This window comes from Rhipicephalus microplus, chromosome 10, assembly GCF_043290135.1.
Source record: "Rhipicephalus microplus isolate Deutch F79 chromosome 10, USDA_Rmic, whole genome shotgun sequence".
Lineage (NCBI taxonomy): Eukaryota > Metazoa > Arthropoda > Arachnida > Ixodida > Ixodidae > Rhipicephalus > Rhipicephalus microplus.
In genome coordinates, this window is record NC_134709.1 from 54,231,112 (window position 1) to 54,255,036 (window position 23,925).

Here is a 23,925-nt window from a genome sequence, read left to right on the forward strand (position 1 = left end):
TGTTCAAGCTGGATAAGTTTTCGTTCTTCTTCTAGCACAACTTTTCTCAGCTGTTGGCATTCCAGAGATAGCAGTGTTTTTCTTTCGAATTTCAGTATTTTCCTTCTTGATCTCGCTCTGTTCAGACATGATGTCATGAAAACGTTTGCTTTGAAAATTGATAAAACTTCACATATCGATTTTCTTTTCGGAATTCTCTTTCAAGTGCATTTCGCATTTTGTTTAGCTCGCTCCGGGTATTCTTCAGTTCTTTAACAATGTCAGGGGTCATGATTATCGCAAGTGACACTTTCAAGGACAGCGGCAGCAGCAGCTATTCTAATAAGACAGTGATCGCATTTTAAGTAAGCGTTTCCAGCCTGCAAAGGCGAAATGAAGAAAACTTGATGCCTTGTGCTTTGTTGCGCCGCCACTGCCAAGTGCAGATCCCGAGATGTGTGAACGGTATTTATCCCTCGTCGCTCCTGGCTGTCAGCTCCTGCAGTCCGGTGACGTCAATCGTGTCCGCGAAAAAACGCCTCCACGAAATCCGGCGATAATAGAGAGTTTTAGTACTGCGGAATGGTGCTACGTACGCATCACGCAAGCGCCTTGCGTTACGTGGCGTCGTTTGCCACTAATCGGCTTTTAGTACGCCGTAGTACCCACGTACGTAACGAGTGTGGAGCGTGTTGCGCCATCTGGTAGATCAAAATAGAAGCACATGTTGTTGACAGCCAATGTGAGCCAATCCAAGTGTTATAGCCAGATTATGGCCATATTTTGAGCCACAGAGCCGGTCGGTGCTTGCCTTCGATGCCGCCATTTTGCAAAACAAAGTCTCGCGCTTTCGTGAACTTGTTCGAGAGCGGCGCGATCACCTCATACGTACGCACGCACGCATCTCATGCTTGCGTACGTAGCGGCTGCGTACGTAACGCGATACGTGCGTGTTGTGGTCTGCGCATGCGCACTACGCAGAACGTGGCGTCCTTACGTACGCAACGCCGCCACGTACGCAGCGTACGCAGTACTAAAACTCTCTAATGCTGCCTGGGCGTTCACCCCAGGTGAACGCCCAGACAGCAGAAACTGGTGATCACCAGTCAGCCTGCAAAGGCGAAATGCAGAAACGTTGATGCCTTGTCCTTTGTTGCCGCCGCTGCTCCCAAGCGATGACAATTAGTAACCTGCAAATTCGATTGCGTTTATAGCTCCATACAGATGATGGCCTTGCTAATTGCGCCCGGGATAATTGCCTTTTAATTGAAGCCTTATCAATCAGGACAAGCCAGCTCAGTGTAATGGTAGTTAAACCTCAGTCAATTGGTACAATAAAAATAAGACAGAGCTGATGCGGTCTTTCCTTCTAAGCCGACCACACATATGAGTAGACGACCCACTTAAGAAGCTGCAAGAAGCTAGGTTATCACAAGCTCCTCCATGGCTCCAGCTTTGCCCAAATAGTGTGAGTGTTCACGTCTTCATAACAGCGTGTCACATCTCTATACGATGATAGTGAACTTGTACGAAAATTCGCAGGTTTTCCCGCTCAATTTCGAGGAAGCACCACCATTATCATGCACTTCGCAAAAATGGCGGGTTTTTTTTCTTCCTATATTTCGTTTTTGTTTCTCATCTCACCCATAGTGGTTACGAACACCAGCGGCAGCGGCCAATAACTATGGTGCTGAAAAAAAAGAACGTTGTTGCGTTTTCATTACAGGTTTCGCTGAAAAGTCAGAAGAGGCTTGCTGTTCATGTGGATATGTGCGTCTATAAGTAGTGGGACAGTTAAAGAATCAAGCTCGCCGGTAGAGTGGCAATATGCGACAGATTTCAAAGGCGTGCCACACTTCAATACTCTGGTAAAACATTAATCACTCCCCTAAAAGATTATCAGCACCTTTTGTTCCTTTGGCGAAGAAAGTTCTGGTCAATACGCAAAGAAATAATTTTTACAAAATTATTCTGTTAATTTTCAAAACTTAATTACTACATGCACAGAGCTGGTCTGGCTGCTTTCCCTATTTGCTCATTCTGTAAGAAGGATGAAACAATCCAGCATTATTGTTTTATCGTGTAGTTGCTCGAAGTTGCCCCGCAGCGGTGGTCTAGTGGCTAAGGTGCTCGGCTGCTGACCCGCAAGTCGCGGGATGGAATCCCGGCTGCGGCGGCTGCATTTCCGATGGAGGCGGAAATGTTGTAGGCCCGTGTACTCAAATTTGGGTTCACGTTAAAGACCCCAGGTGGTCGAAATTTCCGGAGCCCTCCAGTACGGCGTCTCTCATAATCATATCGTGGTTTTGGGACGTTAAGCCCCATAAATCAAGCAATCAGTCGCTCCAAGTCACTGAGAAAAAACATTCCTAAAGCATTTTTATCGAATTAAATTGGATCAGATTTTTTAACATTGCCTCCTTGGGAGGCTCCTCATTAGGTCATTTTTACCGGGATATATGTTCTGCTGTGTCAACATTCTTAATCGAATCAGGATGGTTTTGCAAATCTCTCAATTTGCAAACCTCTCTTTTGCAAATCTCTCAATTAGTAAAATTTAATTTCTTCTAACCTTTTTAAAAATCATTAGATTTAAAGGTATTACGTAATCCACAGTCTAACTAATAATTTCTTGTCTAATCCCCCAGAGTGGGTGTGAGCCACGCGTTTAGACCATCATCATAATCATCATCATCATGTTTTTACCGGTTCTCCCTGCAGTGATACATCCACGCCTTGAACACATCTCCTACACTACCTGCGGGATGAGGCAAGCATTGTCTGCAAATGACCGGCCAGACGTAGAGTGCGGCGAAATTGAAATTGTGTTAGCTGCGTGATGTGCCGACATTGTGTCCGCAGTACCTTGGCCAATGCTTATGTCTACGAAAGCTTTTATTGAGTCGAAAGCCTTCAATTCCTTATAAAATGATGAAATTGATCATTGGCGCCTTCGATATTTGCGAAGACCTAAGGTGCAAAATTATTGGAGACCTCAGGTGAATTAAATCGTAATGGAAATATATTTTTCTATGTCACTCTTTGGTCCTTTAAAAGAAACCACAGACGTAATAGGAACAACAACTTGTCTCCTAATTGAACCTTGTGGGCCCTGTTGCATAAGTTAAATGAAACTTCAGTCTTCTGCTTCAGCTATTTTTTCGTGTATTGTCTTGATTGTTGGGGCTGTACGTATCAAAACGACGATAACATGAGGGAGGCTATAGTGAAAGGCTGCAGAAGTTTGTGCATCCTATTGTTAGTGCCCGACCTCTCACATTTCGCCGCTATCAAAATTCTTGCAGCGCCATCGGTTTGTGCATTGTGTACCGACATAATTTAAATGAAAGTCCTGGCGTCTATTGTTATGAGTTATGTGCCAAAAATTGTGTGTCAATGATATCGGCAATTAGGTGGCGTGACACACGGTTTCAAATTTTTCTCTATTAGGCAATGAGGCAAGTAATGTAAAGAGTACTATAAATGGTGCAAGAATCAGTCGAGTAAATATCACAATCACTGTGTGGCTTCTTTAAGACCTCGACCATGAGGAGATATGCAATAATGTTGCTGGTTTTCATGCTCTGTTTTTCTAGGTAATTAAAATATTTCCTCTTTTTCTTCACGCTTGGACATATTGTATACTTTGGTACATATACTTTTTCTCAGCTATAGTGAATTTTTGGGATGTAGTGCTTCCATTGTGGTTTTCATGTTTAAAGAGTTAAGCGCCTGAATTGTAATAACTGCTGTCGTGCAGGGCTGCGGATTAGTTCAATCTGATAATTCGGTGACAAAATGTTATTGTACTTCTTAATTTCTCACAAATTTTTCTGAGTAGGCCCAGACACGAGAATAAAAATTAGAATAGTGTCAGTGAAGCAAGAACGTCTCCCACAGCAGCCCAATCACTTCCTCAATTTTTTGTCACTGCCGTAGACTGCCACGCTAGCAAATAACCAATAACCGCTGCCCTTTCTCTTCCTCCTTACACCAGGGTCGTCATAGCAACCATACTAAGGCGAATGTAATTCCAGGAGTGGTCGTGAAGTTCGTCGTGGTGACACAAGCACTGGCGACGTCTTCTCCGTTTCAAAATGTCAAATCCTGATTATCAATATTAACTATTAAAGGAAGAAATTGTTGAAAAGTCATTATACAATATAACCGTTTTAGCATTTTCTCAAGTCTTGTGCAAAAAAGCAGCCTAGCAAGGAAAAATTGAAAAAAAAAGTTTGCATTGGTCCTGTTGCACGTTACAGTAGAGTGCAGTTCGCATGCTATCCTGCAAATTTCATAGAATAGTCGTTTGCCTTTCCTTCTGCTTCCTTTTTTTGTAATCTAAAATGACATCACTCCATTCAGATTTGTTCGTTCATGTTCAATGAATGCTATAATGAAAAAAGCTTTACATTCTAAGCTTCATGTAGGAACGTTGTTCCCCTGATGCGGTGAATGTGCCTTCGATATGGATGACTTTAAAGCAATAAATATCATATAACACTCTCGACGAGTTTTCGCCGTTGATGCCTTCATCATGTTTTACTGTAAAGGCAGAAGGACCCGAGGACCCCACATTTCTGTAATAAATGATACGAGAATCAGAAATTTCCTACGCAACGCATGTCTTACAAAAACATTAACTGGTTATTGACATTTATTTTTGGGTGCAAAATAGAAATCAATTACGCCATATCTTATTAGGGCATACGACGAGTAGCAAGCGGAGTTGCGCATGGGTCACTTAGTTTATTGATTTTTCTATTACAGCGAGAGCTGTTACGAGATCAAAACTCGAGTCACGCACATTGCCGTAGTTGTCTCCACTGCCACTGCCGCTGCCGTGTCTGGAACCACATCGCACAAAATTAGAAAAAAAAACCTAGTATCAATGACAAAGTGTGGCTCAAACCATGTCCGCTGTGTGCCAGCCCCGCATTCTAACACTGAGCCACGCCGGTACTTGGGACTTGTTGGCAAACTTGCCTTAGCCAGGCTTGATATTGGGTAAGGAAATGCGTTTTAGACTTATAAAGCGTTTTAGAACAGCGAAAGAAGAACTAGTCATCTCGCAATGCCAATAACGTAACAAGTGGGTCGTGCAATGCGCTAACGCATTACAAAAGCTTGTTTTTGTTCAGCTATTAACTGTGGCGCATACCCACTTCAGGCATAATTTCTCAACGTTGTCAGCCATTGCATAAACAATAGGCACAAAATTCTTCGCAATAGTTTAGCGAATACCACGCTTCTCAAAATAATGACGGGAAATAGCACAGCAAATGCTAGCCTACTACACAAAAAGATTTATTATTATTGCCGTGTGCTTGCAGCAGTTACCCAATGAGTGTTTAGAAAAGGCTCAGAAAGGCCACGCATTTTGCTTTTGCTGTGACTGTACTGCGACTTTCAGCACATGGACTAAATTGCACATGGATCAAATTGAGCTGGCACATGAATTAAATTGAGTGGGAAAACCTGTAGAAGCCATGGCAGCAGCTTACAAAGTGGCGAATGAAGCAGTGGACTCGAGTACAGTCGGAAGCTCAGCTTCTAAGCTTACCGCGCAGCTTGACCCACCGGCCTAGAGGGAAGGTGAAAGACCATCATTTTTGTGTGATTAAGGCCTAATTGCGCAAAAGATTGCACACGGCACCGCAAGGAGGGGAAATTCTTCCTTGCGGAGTAAAGCACCCGTTTTTTGGGGTACCTGCAGGAATGTTTGTGCTGTGTGCAAATGACTCATTTGGTACCTACACTAGCCTGTTCAATTTCAGACGGTTCTGTAGCGTGGTGTCGTGTACTAGATAGTGTACACGCATGCTGATTGAATGGTCGTGAGTTGTTTGATATGTGGGTTTTAACATCCCAAAACCATGAAACGTCGACCACTAGGGTAATTATATATATATACATATATATATATATATATATATATATATATATATATATATATATATATATATATATATATATATATATATATAGTCTGACGTGTGAGGTAAGTTATTCCCCCCCCCCCCCCCCGCCCACTCACGAAAGCGTTGGTACGCCACTAGCTACGCTCGGGCACTGCCTCAGCTATCATGTAGAAAAAAAAGCAAAGATAAGAATAATAGCTTGCCACCTAGCGAACAGGCCTGGTGGTCTCACGATTACAATAGGCAATGTTTATAAAATTGGATAGCCGACGCTGCAAACCACAAGGGACATTTCACGAACATTAGGGTCTCTTTGAAAAGTTGTTCGGAGACCTAGCGTGGCTCTGCAGTAGAATACTCGGTCGTCTCGCAGAATGCTGGGATTCGATTCCTGCTGGGCCATGATATTTATTCCTTACATTTGTCGGGCCAATGCTGCCAATGTCAGTTTTTTCTTAACGCTCACTAGTTATAATTACCAATGTCTGTTCTCATCGTTTCTTGGTAAATATAGACTGCCAAACTCCTGTGCCACAAATCCGCGTACTTGTGACACATAGCCACCCATGCGCATGTGCCGCACGCCTTGCGCAAAGGGTTTGATGACGTACGCGACGGGATTTTTTTTTATATGTCATGACCAGCAAGTCCTACTCATCCAACCACCTTACCTTCCCATACTAATTTTGATTTGCCCCAAGTTCAGAGAGAGGAATCACGAGAGCCCAGATGAATGTGGCTAGATAGATAGATAAATAGATACGCAGATAGATACTCAAAGTGCTTGAAGTACGCAAAAAAATGCTTGGCTCCTAAAACTTCTTTGTGCCTTTCCAGTTGCCACTGCGGCTATCCGAGTGATATCCCAGAAGAGCTTAAAATAAAAGACCCAAAGGATTCTGGTTATTGTAAACAATTTGTAAGTATTTTGCTGATAATTCTTCATCATCTCCATAGTAATTATGGTATTTCCAATACTTCCAGAACAGCTGACAGGCGGATAAGGTGACTTTCGAATGACGGCGAGAATACAATGACGTCATCGAGATAACAGAGGCACGTTGACCATTTGTAACCACGTAGCAGGGAGTCCATAATTCTCTTAAATATAAATATAGCGGGAGCATTTCATAAGCCAAAGGGCCTTAAACAGGAAAAGTCCATCCGGTGTAAGAAATCTTTTCACGGTCTTTTCACGGTCTTTTCACGGTCTAAATCGTTGCTGAAAATCTGCCAGTATCCTGAATGTAGGTCGATAGCGGAGAAGTAGGCAGATCCGTGCAGGCAGTCGAGGTCATCGTCAATCCGTGGCAGTGGGTTGACGTCCTTGCGCGTGACCTTGTTTAAGTGACGGTAGTGGACGCAGAAGCTCCAGCTGCCGTCCTTCTTTTCTTACGAGAACGACTGGTAAGGCCCATGGACTGCAAGATGGTTCAATGACGTCTTTTGTGAGTATTTTATACACTTCACGTTGGATGACTTGTCGCTCTGCATTTGACACGCGATAAGGACGTCGTCGAATTGGGCTGGCGTCTCCTGTGGGCAACAAGTGACGTCTGACCTAAATGGCTGTCGCCAAAGTCTAAGATGTTCCTGAAGGATGCCAAGATATTGTCACGAGGTTGTGACATGAATAACTAGAGCACACTGCGAGTCGAATAATAAATTCTTTATTTGAGTGAACCTGTGCCTAGTAAACAGAAAGTCGGACTACAGTAGCAGTCTTGGACTGATAGCGCCGAACGGAGCGTCAGCCGTCGATCAACTACTGACAAGCGGCGAAGTATGTCGGCATTTATACTCTTGCCATCGAATATTCTAGCGTTATCGCTGGTGGTTGCGTAGGATCCGGAACAATCTATACAGTTCGCAGAGTGGGCGTGATCTTCTCAAAATGATCTACTACAGTCCTGAAGCTTCTCGAAAATGGCAGGCGCGGTTTTCACTGAGAATATCGTAGTGCATTGGGGCGATAACAAAACATGAGAAATGGAACGTGGCATTGCCCCTCTCTGAAAAAGGCATCGTCCCGGTGCTTTACCTAAAGATGAAGGTACAACACAAACGCCAAAAAGTACAATAAATAAATTACGATACAGCAATAATACAAAAAACACTGTTTCAGTTGGTTAATGCGCATGAAACGGCTTGAGGCGCGCGACAAGGACGACTTCAGGTTGCGATCGGCGTCGTTGAGAGTTCGTGATGCCGTCGGGGACAACCTCGTAATCAAGTGGGCCGAGACGTGGAACCACCCTGTACGGTGCGAAGTACCGTCGCAGAAGCTTTTCACTGAGTCCACGTCGGCGTATCGACGTACCACCCAAACAATTTCACCGGGTTGGTATTCCACGAAGCGTCGTCGAAGATTGTAACGGCGGCTGTCGGTCATCTGTTGATTCTTGATACGGAGTCGCACGAGTTGTCGGGCTTCTTCGGCACGTTGAAGGTGCTCACTCACATCGAAGTTTTCTTCGTCGGTGACGTTGGGTAACATGGCATTCAGCGTCGTTGCCGGGCATCTTCCGTAGACCAATTTGTATGGAGATATCTGCGTCGTCTCCTGCACCACCGCGTTGTATGCGAAGGTCAGTACGGAAGAATGGCGTCCCACGTGTTGTGTTCGACATTGACGGACATTGCCAGCATGTCGGCGAGAGTCTTGTTTAGCCGCTCGGTGAGGCCGTTGGTCTGTGGGTGGTACGTTGTCGTCGGGCGGTTGTTTGGCTGGCTGTATGGCAAGATCGCTCTAGTTAGGTCAGCAGTAAATGCCGTTCCTCAGTCGGTGATGGGGACCTCCGGGGTGCCGTAACGTATAACAATATTTTCGACGAAGAACTTAGCTACCTCGGATGCACCTGTCTTTAGACCGGGCTTTTGTCTCGGCGTAGCGGTGAGGTAGTCGGTAGCTACCACGATCCACTTGTTTCCGAAATCCGACATCGGGAATGGCCCCAGTAGGTCCATACCAATCTGCTGGGACGATCGGCGAAGTGGTTCAATTCGCAGCAGAAGTCCCGCTGGCCTTGTCGACGGTGTCTTGCGGCGCTGACAGTCCCGGCATGTCCTCACATAATGAGTGACGTCGGCGGTAAGACGTGGCTAGTAGTACCTTTCTTGTATCCACGCGAGCGTGCGGGAAACACTGAGGTGCCCTGCTGACTGATCGTCGTGCAGGGTCTGCCGGAGTTTTGGCCGCCGAGCTGAAGGCACCACAAGGAGGTACTTAGCTCGAAGCGGTGAAATGTTTTTCTTTTGGAGAAGACCGCTTCGCAGGAAGAACGACGCAAGTGCGCGCTTGAATACCTTCGGGACTTCGGTGCTCCATGCATCAAGGTATTCTATTGGGGCCTTAAATTCCGAGTCGGCCCGCTGTCATTCAGCGAAGTCGTTGGTAGTTATCGTTCCCGAGTAGTAGTCGTCATCCAGGTCGTCGGCCGGTGGTTGGTCGACATGCGCACGAGAGAGACAGTCGGCGTCGAAGTGTTTCTTGCCGGGCTTGTAAACGACGATAGTGTCATATTCTTGAAGTCTCAGGCTCCATCGTGCGAGGCGACCTGAAGGGTCCTTCAAGGCGGCTAGCCAAAACAAGGCGTGGTGGTCGCTCACAACTTTGAAGGACCTGCCGTAGAGGTATGGGCGAAATTTGAACGTAGCCCAGATGATGGCGAGGCACTCCTTTTCTGTTGTGGAATAATTGGCTTCCGCTTTGAATAGCGATCGGCTGGCGCAAATAATATCCCTTTCAAGTCTGTCAGCCCTCTGCACAATAACGGCGCCAAGAGATACGCTGCTTGCGTCTGTGTGTATTTCTGTCTCGGCGAATTCGTCGAAATGGGCAAGTACCAGAGGTGTCTGGAGGCGATGTTTAAGCTCCTGGAAAGCGTGTTCCTGCGGCGTTTCCCAGTTCAACTCGCCGTCGGCCTTGGTAAGGTTAGTGAGTGGATCGGCGATCAAATCAAATCAAATCAAATCAAACTTTATTTCAGGAATGTATATATTTACATGAATAAAATTCTACAGTACAGAGGAGGTCCCGAAGTTAGAAAACTGTCGGGGGGACCTCCGTTAGAGAATAAGTCAAGTGCGATAACAATGCAGCAAGCAGTGAAAAACGCTTTGTACGAATTAAGCAAAGAATGGTTAAAATTTCATAACAACAAGGCAAGAAAAGTTCTGTGTAACAGCAAGTGGTATAGTGAGTAAAGAAATACTAAAATTAGGAGTAAAGCACGACGGCAGAGTTTAGAAAACACGTTTTGTGATTAGGTACTCTTTAAACATTTTGCGAAACGAATAGAATGCGGGCGAAGTTTTTCACGAACCAGCTATGATAGGCGCACAGGCACAGAAATCGGCGCACCACCTTATTGTCAGTGGGCGGTGGGAAGTTGTCAATGGCGGCTGTTTTCCGTGGAGCGGGACGAACTCCAGACTTGCTAATCACGTGCTGCCCCAGGAACAAGAGCTCCTCGTAAAAAAACCTGCACTTTTCTGGCTTCAGTGTGTGTCCGGACGTCTTGATGGCTTGAAGTACAGCTTCAAGCAGCCGAAGATGCTCATCGAAACTCAAGGAAAACACGACGACGTGGTCCAGGTACACAAGGCAAGTTCGCTACTTTAGTCCTGCCAGTACTGTATCCATAACGCGTTGAAAAGTTGCAGGCACTCAGCAAAGACCGAAGGGCATCACCTTAAACTCGAAGAGGCCGTCCGGTGTTATAAGCGCCGTCTTCTGTCACTCTCTTTCGTCGACTTTGATTTGCCAATAGCTCGTATTTAGGTCCAGTGACGAAAAGTACTTGCTGTTATGGAGCCGATCCAGTGCGTCGTCTATTCGTGGGAGAAGATACATATCCTTATTTGTGATTTTGTTCAGGCGGGGATAATGGACGCAGAAACGTAGGGTTTCATCCTTTTTCTTCCCTAACACCACAGGGGACACCCATGGACTCTTGGACGGCTGGATGATGTCGTTCGTAGCATTTCATCAATTTGTGCTTTACGCCCTCGCATTCTCACGTCAAAACCCTGTACGACCCTTGACGGAGTGGTCTGGTATTTTCCTCGGTTATGATGCGATGTTTTGTGATTGGCGTCATGCAAAGTTTTGACTACGACGAGAAGCAATCTTCGTATTGCAGGAGCAGGGTCTTGAGCTGTTCTTATGGTTCGAAAGGCTGGAATTGACGTCGAAAGCTGAGGGAAGGGCTTGGTTTCTCTGAGCAGGTTCCGCAGAATCGGTGAGGGCGAAAGCACTGGTGGCTTCCACGAGTTTTTCGATGTATGCGACCGTCGTTCCTTTGTTCACGTGTTTGTATTCATTGCTGAAATTCGTGAGCATAACCGTTGCTTTGCCTCCCCGAGGCTCTGCAATTCCTCTTGCGGCGCAAATATTGCGGGTGACCAACAGATGCTGACTGCCTTCAACGACGCCTACCAAGTCAGGTGGTTCAGGAGCGCCGACTGAAATAATGACGCTGGAGCAAGGCGGAATGGTGACTTGTTCTTCCAGCATATTCAAAGCATGATTTCCTGACGGCGTGCGCGGCGGTAGTGCTTCTTCTGTGGATAACGTTATCGACTTTGTTCTTAGGTTGATGACAGCACCATGTAGGCATACGAAGTTCATGCCAAGGATGACATCTATCGAGCAACGCTGTAGGACTACGAAGTCTTCAGGATAAATACGGCCGTTAATGGTGACTCTCGCTGTGCAGATTCCTGCAGACGTTTCGAGATGACCTTTGGCTGTGCCTATTTCAGAGCCTTCCCAAGCTGTCCTAACTTTCTTCAACTTCGCGGTGAACGACCCACTGATGACGGAATAGTCGGCTCCAGTATCGACGAGAGCGGTCACACTGTGGCGGTCGATAAGAACGACGAGAACGCTTGTTCGCCGTCTCGTGTTACAGTTAGGGCGTGGCGTCGGGTCATGGCTGCGTCAACTTGTTCCGCTGCTTCCATGTTGCGTCGTCAGGTCACCTTCGGTAATTGAGGTTTCGCCGTCAGGGCTTTCCCTGGTTGGCGTTGTGTTCGGAAAGCTCCGTCACGGCGTCACCGTCGTCGACGGATCTTCGGTAGTTCATCGCACAGCAACCGCACCTCCATCGGTTGCTGCCCTTATTTTTCCGGATATGGGCTAGGAGGCCGGCCCCGTGTTGGGCCAGAGTACTGCCGGTGGTGCGGTGACATGCGGTGGCTTGGCGACGGCGAACGGCAAGTACTTCGTGGTGTCCATTGAGTTCCTGTCAGGTAGTCGGCGATGTCACGTGGCCGTTCGCCTGGCTGCAGACGTGGTGCATTGACGGCGAAGCCACGCAGTCCCATCTGTCGGTACCGGCAATGGCCGTATGAGTGTCCGGCTTCGCCACAGTGGTAGCAGAACGGGTGCTTGTCAGGTGAACGCCAAACGTCAGTTTTCCATGCCGCACTGCGCTGACCCGCTAGCGAACGGTAGGACGTCGGTGGGGGTGGTGGCGGCGGTGACGTCTGGCGACGGAAGTACGATGGGGCAGCGTTTTGGCATGTGCATGGAGGAAGGGCGTGGCGGCGGGCTGCAGCAGCATAGCTCATGACTTGCAGCTGCAGCTCTTGAGGCTTTGGAACTCCCAGTGATTGCTGGATCTCCTGGCGTATGACGTCCGCGATAGATTCCACGTGAGGCTGCGCTGAAGGAAGTAATTTTCGCAGCTCTTCTTGCACGATCGCTCGGATCATCTCACTCAAGTCAGTGGTTCCTAGCGCTTGAATGCCGGCGTAGCTTGTAGACGAGAAGGTACGGTTATATTGCCGCGTGCGCATCTCGAGCGTCTTCTCTATCATAGATGCTTCTGAAGTGAACTCGGCGACCATCTTTGGCGTGTTTCTGATAAGCCCGGTGAAGAGTTCCTGAGTTCCTGCTTTACCCCTCGCATGAGCAGACGGACCTTCTTCTCCTCGGGCATGTCGCAATCAGCGTGGCGGAAGAGTTTAAGTATATCTTCCGTGAATAGCACCACGTTTTCATTTGGCATCTGCATGCGGATTTCGAGGAGAGCTGCACTCTTCTCTTTGCGCACCACACTAGCGGAAGTGGTGAGGAACCTGGCGCGAAATACGTCCCACGTTGTAGGCTTCACTCTTGATTCTCTAACCAGGTTCCAGCAGCATCTCCTAAGGCGAAATACACATGCCGCAGCTTGTCATCGCATTTCCAGTCATTGAAGGCGGCGACGCAGTCGAACCTTTCGATCCAGCTTTCTGGGTCCTCCAGTGGCGAAGCGCGGAAAGTTGGCGGCTCTTTGGGCTACCAGAGCAGGAGTGGTGCAGGTGGAACAGGCGCTGACATGGTCGCCGTGGTTGACGTCAACGTCTTGGTTTTCTGAGCCTTGTCCAGTAAAAGCGCGTACTCCGGTGGCAGACCTTGTTGCCTGAGGCTAACTTGCTGCTCGTTGCTGGAGTCGGTGTCTTCACGGCGTGGGCTGGGTTCACGGCTTGACGGAGGCATCCGGTACACGGAAAGAAGAGCCCTTCTACCAGATGTCAAGGGGTCACGACGTGGCCAAATGGAGCACACTGCAAGTCAAATAATAAATTGTTTATTCGGGCGAACCTGTGCCCAGTAAACGGAAAGTCGGACTACAGTAGCAGTCTTGGACTGATAGCGGTGAACGAAGCGTCGGCATTTATACTCTTGCCATCGATTGTCCTAACGTTATCGCTGGTGGTGACGTAGGTTCCGGAATAATCTGTACAATTCGCAGTGTTGGCGTGATATTATCAAAATGATTTACTACCGTCCTGAAGCTTCTAAAAAACTACAGGCCTGGTTTGCGCTGAGAATTGTGTAGTGTATTGTGGCGAGAACAAAACAAAGAAATGTAACGTGGCAATATGCCGGAGGTCGGCTGCCTGTGCTGGAACGAGGTCTGGCGTGATCATCAGTGGAGCTCTGGGAAGAGGATGCAGTAGCGGGCAAAGGAGCGTCTGCAATGAATGGAGAAACCGAATGTTCACTGATGGAAGAGACGTTGGCTAGAGTCATGCCATCTGGAACAACTTGAGCGCACCAGCCGAAGTTCAGCATCGGTAGCGGCGCCACATTATTCGTAATCGTCAACAGAGTATGAGGAAAGGCGACAATTCTGTCTAATAACACGTCCATAATCGGTGCTAGCACATAATCGCCGTCGAGTACCGGAGGAAAAGACCTCATGGTTACATAGGTAATTGCTTGGGGCGCTAGGTGAACGTACTCGACAGAACACAAACGTGGTTGAGGTTTAGTTGGAGTGTCATAGTAATGAGGTAGGTCAAGCTGAAGCAAGCCTATTCCACAGTCAATTAAGGCAGAGTGCGTGGCAAGAAAGTCCATGCCCAGGATGAGTTCATGAGAAAACTTTTCGAGCACTGCAAAAAGCACAGTTGTGAAGTAGTCAGCAACACTGACACGTGCGGAGTACATCCCAAGCAAGCTCCAAGTTCATCACCGAAATGTGGGATCCTGTGTCTACAGGGGCTACAACAAGTGCATTCTCTACTTTAACGTCTATAAGGTTGCGTCGTGTCGGCTTAGTCAGAGGATTTAGCTGGCGAATCGTCGATGCAGCATCACCTCTGGGAGTTGCATCGTCTAGTTTTCCGCAGCCAGATGTGCAGTCGGCGAAGGAAGACGTCAAAATCAGGGTAAGCGCGCAGACGGGCGTCTAGACAGCGCTGAAAGGGACTGGTGGCTGGGAGGGGATGGTGACCGACATCGCACCGTCGACGAACCGTCACCACCGGCTGGCCGAGGCGACTCGTGGCGAGTTCCGAAGTGGCCATCATCTGCCTCTGCGCGACGGTTGTAGCTATAGGAAGGCTGACGCCAATACCACCTGCTCGCATCTATCTGTCGCATCTAACAACGCAACTATCAGCGTTCTTGGTGTGACTGCCGGCAGTGAGTGCTCTTTCCATGAGCTGATTCGGGAGGTAGTTCATGAGGAGATCCGCAGCCTGCATGTTTCTCCGCAAGAGCCTGCTGTGGCTTCCGTAGCAGAAGTCGTGCGGCAAGATGTTCACCAGGCATTGTCGCTGCCCGGACAACTAGCAAACCAGCGGTCTGTAAGTTACGCGTCAGCCGTTCGTCGCCCTATTTCAGTGAGAGAAAACGTATCGCCGCGTGCGTATCACGATGCCACCACTGGACCTTACAATGAGCCATTCCCCTCAACGTGTAATGCTATGCCACCGACAGCACAGCCTGCTCTGCCTATGGAATCATCGCCACTTCACCCTCCTCCAGCATCCACAACTTGGTCGCAAATGATGCCCACCAGTCGACCAGAAGTTCATAGAACTGACTTGTGGCACACTGTTGACCGCCGTCTACTATGCTTCAATTGCGGAGAACCAGGCCATAGTTACCGCTTTTGCCCATACCGTGGCTATAGGTATCAGAAGTTTCCACCAATCTTCTCGTGTGCTCGTTTCAATAACCTGCGTTACAGCAATGAATGACCGCACGAACTGCCCCTCGATATGCCGTAGTGTTGACCCCACTCTCCGTCACCTGCACCGAACTCGCCACTTCACAGCAGTTACGCCGATGTGGCCCGGGCCAGATCTCATAGCCCTCGTCGGGAAACTAACAGCAGTGACCTTTAGGTGGAAGGTTGCCGACCGTCAAGATGCTACAACGCCCTTGACGTCTTCAGTACAACGCCAGTCGATGGACTATACAATGGATGATACGGCGGACGATACGACGTCCCTGACTTTAAAAGGCTTCGTAAGTGCAAACCTAGATACTTGCATAGACAGGTATCCGGTAACAGCGCTCATAGATACTGGTGCGGACTATTCCATTATTAGGAATAGTCCTACGCTGGCGGAGAAATGCACCGCTCGAATCAATATCGGTAGTTCGGATTTCGTTGCTACATTTGTAATCTTACCGCAGTGATGCACTGTCCTGATCTTGCAGATAGATTGCCTGCTTGAATGCGGTGCCATTATAACCATTCATTACAAATAAGTTACGATTTCGATGGCTCCAGGTCAGATTTGGATGGAGCCTACGAAGATCAGCAACCTAAACCTCTGCGTGTCTGCGAAGATGACTTGACGATCCCACCACGCTCATGCGCACTAGTGGCCGTGAAATGGGACGTGCCAGGTGACCCCTACAACCTCGCCGAGCAAATTGCGGCGTTGCTATTCAGCCATGGATTTCTGTAGCAAGAGTTGTCGTCAACATAAAATGTGGACACACACATGTCCCCGTTATGAACTTCAGCGCTGAGCGCCAGCATCTTAGCCGAGGTACGGCAGTCACGTACGTGGAAGAGTTCGCCAAGGTGACAGATATCCTGACTGCGTGGCAAGATGATTCAATTGACCTGCCGCCCATACCTCAATCTGTAGATGTTGGCTGAAGTGTGGTGCTTGCACAGAAAAAAAAGCACTTTAGAGCTTACTAATGAATTTCAGGGCTGTTTTTTTTTACTTCAAAGGTTCGTCAAACGCCGCTGACAAAAGATGAAATTATAACGGATGACATGACAAGTCCCGTAAGGCAAAATTTGTACTGGGTAGCTCCGTGGGAACGAGAAGCCATTGAAAACCAGGTGCGACAGATGCTTCGATATGATGTTATTCAGCCGTCGAAGAGCCCTTGTGCCTCGCCGGTTGTATTAGTAAAAAAGAAAAAAAGACGGCACCTTACGCTTCTGCATGGATTACCGCAAGCTCAATCAGGTCACACATACAAAAAAGGACGTTTACCCGCTACCGCGTATAGGCAATTCACTCGATCGACTAAGGCATGCTCATTATTTATCGTCGCTGGATTTAAGGAGCGCGTATTGGCATATAAAAGTCGACAAAACAGACCGTGAAAAAACAGCATTCGTGACACCCGATGTCCTTTGTGAATTTAAGGTACTTCCCTTCAGCTTGTGCTCAGCAACGGCAACATTTCAGAGGCTAACGGACACCGTACTATTAGGTTTCAAGTGTCAGACGTGCTTAGTGTAATTGGATGACGTCTTCGTATTCTCTGCTACATTTGACGACCACATTAAGCGACTGCACGCAGTTTTGCAAGCTATACGTGCTGCAGGACTAACGACTAATCCGCAAAAATGCCACTTTGGCTTCGAAGAGCTTTCGTTACTTGGCCGCCTTGTGAGCAGTGAAAAAGTGTAGCCTGTCCCCGAAAAAAATTGCTGCAGTTGCAAATATTCTAGTGCCATCTGAAAAAAAGTGGTTCGACAATTTTTAGAGCTCTGTGGTTACTAACGACGCTCCATTGAGAACTTCTCACGCATTGCATCGCCGTTGACACGCCTCACCAGGGAAGGCATCGCATTCGTGTGGAATGACGAACAGCAAAAAGCCTTCAACGAGCTCTGGTGGCGTCACCGAAAAAGCACCAGTCCTCGGACACTTTGACGATGATGCCCAGACAATGGTTCACACCGACGCCAGCAATGTCGGCTTAGGAGTTGTACACGTGCAGAGGCAGGATGGCGCCGAACGAGTCATCGCTTACTTGAGCAGAACCCTTTCCCGATCGGAAGAAAATGACTCCACAAAAGAAAAAGAGTGCCTTGTGGCAGTGTGGGCCGGTATGAAATTCCGCCCATATTTGTAAAGCCACCCTTTTAATGTTTTCAGTGACCATCCTTCCCTTTGTTGGATGTCGAGTTTAAAAAAACCCATCAGGACGGTTGGCATGTTGGAGACTCAAGCTTCAAGAATTCGACATGACTGTTGTCTACGGGTCGGAGAAGCGACATTCAGACGCCGCTTGCCTTTCTCGTGTGCCATACGAACCCGCGAAGGCAGTAGATGACGACGCCGTGTTTGTAAGAGTTTTAAACACGGCTATTCCACAGCTAGAACGAGGCGACCCGGAACTGGAACTCGTCTTTTTTGGAAGTTCGCACTCCAGCTGTGCCAAAACTGTTTGTGAGAGGGCTATCATCGTTTTCCTTCCGCAACGACGTCTTGTACAAGGTGAACTTCACGTCCAATTGAGGCGACTATTCATTTGTAGTCCCAACTTCTCCGAGGAGTGAAATATTACAGACATGAAACGATGAACCAACATCCGGCCACTTAGGTCATACGGGAAAACTATACAGAGTGAAGCAGATATACAACTGGCCAACACTGACGGCGGCCGTTCAAAACTATGCCCGGACATGCATTGATTGCCACTGCAGGAAAGTCCCACCCGTCAGGCCAGCTGGCCTCCTTGACCCTATAGAGGTCCCACATGCTCCATTCGCCCAAGTCGGAGTGGACCGCCTGGGTCCATTTCCAACCTCCTCGGCGAGTTGCAGATTGATTATAGTTGCCACCGACTACCTCACTCGTTATGCCGAAACCAAGGCTCTGGAGAGAGGCACGGGAAGTGAGGCAGCCCGATTTTTCGTTCAGAATGTGGTACTGCGGCATGGCGCTCCGTCAGCGGTGATAACCAATAGGGGAACGGCATTCACAGCCGAACTATTACAAACGACTCTAAGACTTAGTAGCACATCTCACCGGCGAACAACGATGTATCATCCGCAAACCAATGGTCCGACGGAGCTCCTCAGAAAGACACTTGCGGATATGCATTGAATGTACGTTGATGTGGAACATAAGAACTGGGACGAGGTCTTGCTATACGTCACGTTCGCATATAACACAGCACATCAAGAAACAACACGAATGACGTCATTTCATCTTTTTCTTGGGCGTGAGGTTACAACACTGCTAGATGCTATGCTGTCACATGAGTGCGAAGGTGACGAAACTGGTGTCAATTACATCACCCAGGTTGTTGATGAAGCCCAACAACTTGCGCGCGTACGTATTCGTCGTCAGCAGGACTACGATTTGAGGCGTTACAAGCTTCGTCACCGGCCAGTATTATACGAGCCGGGAGAAAAAGTCTGGGTCTGGACTCCAATCCGGCGTTGTGGCTTCTCGGAAAAACTTTTAAGACGGCACTTCAAGCCGTATAAAATTCTGCGACGCCTCAGTGACGTTAACTATGAGGTCGTTCGCGATAGTGCGCCCTGTTCAAGACGTCAAAGGCATCCGCCAGAAGTCGGTCACGTGGTTCGAATGAAACCATATCTGTCTAAAAGAACTCATGCGCTGCCAGGGGATACGAACACCCGTGATCATGAAGCATCGGGACGATGCTCTCTCGGAAGGCGGGTTGATGTAATGAAGTAAATAACGAGCACGAGGAACAACCCCTATTGAGATCTGAGGAAGGCGACGTTGGACTTCCGTTGTGGCTTGCGATCTGAAAATACAGACCTTGGTTTTTCTTTGTCGCACCCGACGCCAGTCTTCTGTTATCTCCTTGATATATATATATATATATATATATATATATATATATATATATATATATATATATATATATATATATATATATATATATATATATTGTCGCAGTGCAACGCGAACAAAAGATGACAGCAGCTTACGGCAGCTAAAAGAGCGTATTCAGGATCAGCTGTACAGCAAGATGTCTGCTTCGTTGTTGTCCCGAAAAACCACCTGACCCACTAGCTGGAATCTACAAACGATTTCTATCATTGTTCTTTTTCTTATGTACACGTGTCACTTGCCCCTCCTTATAGAAGCATCGCCCCGATGCTGATTCAGACGCACAGTATTTTTTTTAACGTGCAGTCAGTCACGGACGTACCGCTTCATACGCACTACATGAACAAGTTCAGGCTGGTGCTGGCGACGCCTCGGGCATTGGGGACTGTCGGAGACAACCTTGTAGGTGACGTCACTTAGCTGGCGCGATACTCGGTATGGCCCGAAACATCGCCTTAGCAGCTTCTCGGACAGTCCACGTTTTCGTACGGGTGTCCAAACCCACACTCTGTCACCGATTTTGTACGTTACAGTTCTATGGCGAGCATCGTAGCGGCCTGCGTCGTAGTCTTGTCGCTGGTGGATCCGTAAGCGGGCCAGCTGCCTAGCTTCTTCCGCGCGTTCAGTGAACACGTCAGCGTCTGTGTCGGTAGCGTCCCATTCATGTGGCATCATCGCATCCAGCATAGTCCGTACCTCCCGTCCGTGAACCAAGCTGAATGGAGTCATGCGAGTCGTCTCTTGTTTAGCCGTATTGTATGCGAACGCGATAAAGGGTAAAATTTCGTCCCAATTCTTATGTTGGACATCCACGTACATCGACAGCATGTCTTCTATCGTCTTGTTGAGGTGCTCCGTTAGTCCATTCGTTTGCGGGTGGTACGCAGTGGTCTTACGGTGAGTCGTTCCATTAAGCATCAGGACGTGGTCTAAAAGAGCTGCCGTAAATACTGTACCGCGGTCTGTGTTCACGATAGTGGGGCACCGTGGCGTAGCACAATATTTTCTATGAAAAATCTCGCCACTTCCACTGCGGTGCTCTTTTGGATAGATTTTGTTTCGGCATACCTGGTTAGGTAGTCCGTTGCGACTATAACCCAGCGATTCCCTCCAGTAGAAGTAGGAAGGGTTCCCAAAATATCCATTCCTATCTGTTCAAACGGTGTACGTGGAACCTGAACTGGTTGCAGCTGACCGGCGGGTCTCTTTGGAGGTGACTTGCTACGCTGGTGATCGATGCAAGTCTGAATGTGGTGCTTGACGGCTGTTGTGAGTCCAGTAGTATCCCTTCTGTACTCTTGCCAATGTGCGAGTGTAGCCTAAATGGCCAGACGTCGGCTCATTGTGACATGCTTGGAGCACTTCAGTTCGAAGGGGTGCAGGAATGACGAGCAAATAGGGAGCTCCGACGGATGAAAAGTTTCTTTTGTAGAGGACGCCATTGCGTAAGCAAAACGACGATAATGTCCTTGCAAAGACTCTAGGTGCCCTCGAAGAACGTCCTTCCACGTAATTAATCAAATCAAGCAATTCAGGGTCACTTCGTTGTTGTTGGGCAATCGTGGACGCGTCGAGAACACCAAGGAAGGCCATATCGTCGTCGTCAGAAAGAGAAGCTGACTGTACTGGTGATCGAGACAGGCAGTCGGCGTCCGTATGGCGCTTCCCAGACTTGTGTATGACCGTCATATCAAACTCTTGTAACTTCGGACTCCACCGTGCTAATCGGCCGGTTGGATTTCTTAAATTAGTCAACCAACAGAGGGAATGATGGTCACTTATAACTTTGAAAGGGCGGCCATACAAATTCGGGCGAAATTTCATAACTGCCCAGACCACGGCAAGGCATTCTTTCTCAGTTGTTCAATAACTGGCCTCAGCGCGTGTTAGCGTCCTGCTTGCGTAGGCGATCACTCGTTCCGTGTCTTCTTGCCACTGCACAAGCACAGCTTCGAGGCCTACATTGCTTGCGTCAGTGTGAAGCATTGTTGGCGCTTGTTCGTCGAAGTGAGCAAGCACTGGAGGTGTTTGAAGACGTTGGCAGAGGTCATTAAACGCTGCTTGCTGTTCGTGATTCCACTCAAAGGTAGCGTCGTCTCTAGCGAGGCGAGTTAACGGCGACGCAATCCGTGCGAAGTCGGCGATGAACCGGCGATAGTAGGCGCATAGGCCCAGAAAGCGCCTGACAGCTTTCTTATCGGACGGTACTGGGAACTGTGCCACGGCCGCAAGTTTTTCGGGGTCAGGCCGAACGCCGGTACAGCTGACGACATGACCAAGAAACAGCAGTTCTTCAAAACAAAAGTGGCATTTCTCTGGTTTCAATGCAAGGCCTGCGGAGCGTATGGCTCGTAAAACAACTTCTAGCCTCTTGAGATGCTCGTCAAAAGTTGGGGAAAACACTATGACGTCGTCTAGATAAACTAAACAGGTCTTCCATTTTAACCCTGAAAGTACAGTGTCCATGAGCCTTTGAAAAGTAGTGGGTGCTGAGCACAGACCGAAGGGTAGAACTTTAAATTCATATAAACCATCCGGCGTCACAAAAGCGGTTTTTCCCGATCTCTTGGGTCTACCTCGATCTGCCAGTATCCACTTCTGAGGTCCATTGAAGAAAAGTAGCGAGCATTTCGAAGCCTGGGAGTCATCAATACGTGGAAGCGGATACACATCTTTCTTAGTCACTTGATTCAGCTTCCTGTAATCCACGCAAAAACGCAGGGTACCGTCCTTTTTCTTAACTAATACTACAGGCGATGCCCACGGGCTCTGTGATGGCTGAATCACATCATCTTGAAGCATTTTAGAGACTTGTTGCTGTATCACTTCGCGCTCCTTTGGAGCCTCACGATAAGGATTCTGGTGTATAGGCCTTGCTGCGTCGTGGGTGATTATTCGATGCTTTGTTAGCGGCGTTCGACCGACCCATGATGTCTATGAAAAGCAGTCCTGGAATTCAGCTAGCAGCTCAAGAAGTCTCGTTCGTTCGTCCCTTGACAGCGTAGTACCGACGTCAAGATTAGGTATGGATTCTTCTTGAGGTGCTTCGTCTAGGGCCGATAAACTGCCTTGGATTTCTGCGGTAGTGTCAAAGTAAGCGACGGCTCTACCCTTCAGGAGATGTCGGCGCTCAGTGCTGAAGTTAGTCAGCAGCAAGTTTGTGCGTCCAGCAGTGACAGTGACAAGACCTCGAGCAACTGAAATACCGTGGCTGAATATCAGTGAGCTTATTTGGTCAGCAATGCCGTCGCGGTCAAACGGCTCATCCCCTGCCACCGAAACAAGCGTACACGATCGTGGCGGGACGACCACATATCGTCATCCGTCAGACGCAAAGGCCCTGAACAAGACGTGTGTCTTGGCTCTGAACAATCGACTAAAGTGGGCTGTTGTTGCGAAATGTAATGACACTGTCAGGGATGTTGATGACGGCGCCATGTTCTCTCAAGAAATCCATTCCGATAATCAGGTCTTTACAGCATGAAGTGAGAACGACGAACGTCGCCACGAAAGTAGAGCCACCGATGTCGAGCCTTGCTGTGCACATTCCGACAGGCATCAGTAATTGGCCGCCTGCCGTCCTTAAGTGAGGTCCCGTCCAAGCTGTCTTTGCTTTCTTTAGGCGTACGGCAAGGTCATCACTGATAATAGAGAAGTCAGCCCCGGTGTCGACTAAAGCTTCGACTTGCTGTCCATCCACAAGAACGGTAAGGTCTGGGGTCACAGTTTCGTCGGTATTACGTCTTGTCGGCTTTACAGCGTCCTGAGGTGGGAGTAATGGGGGCTTTTTTTCTTCGTCTTGACAGCCTGCAACCTTACCTCCTGAGGTCACCGCCTTCAGTTTCCCCGGTGTGGGCTGGGCGACCTCGCTCCTCTGGTGTCGGCAAAAGTGCGGCGCTGCAACGAAGGTGACTGGGCAGGAGAAGGAGAGCGTGGTCGATGTCGGAAGACCGGCTCGTAATCAGCTGTAGTCTCGTCATCATTGTTACGGTGGCCGTCGAATGGGTGTCGAGGTACCGAAGGTCCTTGAGAACCGACATCGCCACGGCGGGATACGTACTCGTTGGCATGTCGAATGTCAAACTGTGGCCTGAGAGGGCGAGACGGATCGGCACGGTGCCAGCAATAGCGGGCTATGTGGCCTACACTTCCGCAGTTGAAACAGAGTGGACGCCTGTCGGCAGTGCGCCAGGTGTCTGTTCGGTGAAGCTGTTGTTGCCGTGATGACTCCTCACACGACGAAGGCCATGGCAGGCCAGAAGACGACTGGTCGTATGGGGGCTGGATGGGTGGGCGCCACGATGTCTCACCCTGTGGTGGTGACCAAGGAACAGTTGCAGGTGGCGGGTAGTATGAAGGCGGAGCGGGTGGGGAGCTTCGAAGGGCGGCGGCGTACGTCATGGGACGTTGTTCGGGGGCATGATCAGCTGTCGAGAATGCTTGGCGTATTTCGTCACGGATGACTCGAGCGACAGATGCCATGGGTGTATCCACTACCGGAGTCCGCAGCCTTTGCAATTCTTCACGGACAATCTCTCTAATCATGTTACGTAAGGAGACTGTCAAACTTCACAGCGGTGGCCTGAATTTGGAGGCTGCTGCACAAGCAGTCATATTGTCGGCGGCGTTGCTGAAGGGCCCGCTCGATAGCCGACGCTTCTTT

The 23,925-nt window shown here is 48.5% G+C and overlaps 1 long non-coding RNA gene across 1 annotated transcript in view; it reads left to right on the plus strand.

Moving 5' to 3' along the window:
• The first annotated feature begins 3,476 nt into the window (after nucleotides 1-3,476).
• The window catches only part of LOC142774394 (uncharacterized), a 51,658-nt gene continuing 31,209 nt past the window's right edge, over nucleotides 3,477-23,925 (plus strand). The window contains exons 1-2 of the long non-coding RNA XR_012886376.1: nucleotides 3,477-3,575; nucleotides 6,738-6,819. This is a non-coding gene — a long non-coding RNA (uncharacterized LOC142774394). The remainder of the gene's footprint in view (nucleotides 3,576-6,737; nucleotides 6,820-23,925) is intronic.